The sequence below is a fragment of the Penaeus monodon genome, chromosome 24, assembly GCF_015228065.2.
Source record: "Penaeus monodon isolate SGIC_2016 chromosome 24, NSTDA_Pmon_1, whole genome shotgun sequence".
Lineage (NCBI taxonomy): Eukaryota > Metazoa > Arthropoda > Malacostraca > Decapoda > Penaeidae > Penaeus > Penaeus monodon.
This window is the reverse complement of record NC_051409.1, coordinates 24,021,629-24,021,838: the sequence shown is the minus strand read 5'-3', so window position 1 is coordinate 24,021,838 and position 210 is coordinate 24,021,629.

The window sequence follows — 210 nt, the reverse complement described above, 5'->3', positions numbered from 1 at the left end:
GGGTAGAGAGAGAACAGAAGAAAAATGATAAGACAAAAGTGAGGATTTGAGAGATAAAGAGAAACAAGAAATATAAGATAATGTATTTCTACGCTATCATAACCTCCTTCGTGACGTCATCGTGACGTAGCATCACATGTTTCAACCCGTAAGTGTTGCCAAGTGTCGCTGGCACATCGAGCAGTAATGTGATAAACCGTATAGAAACAT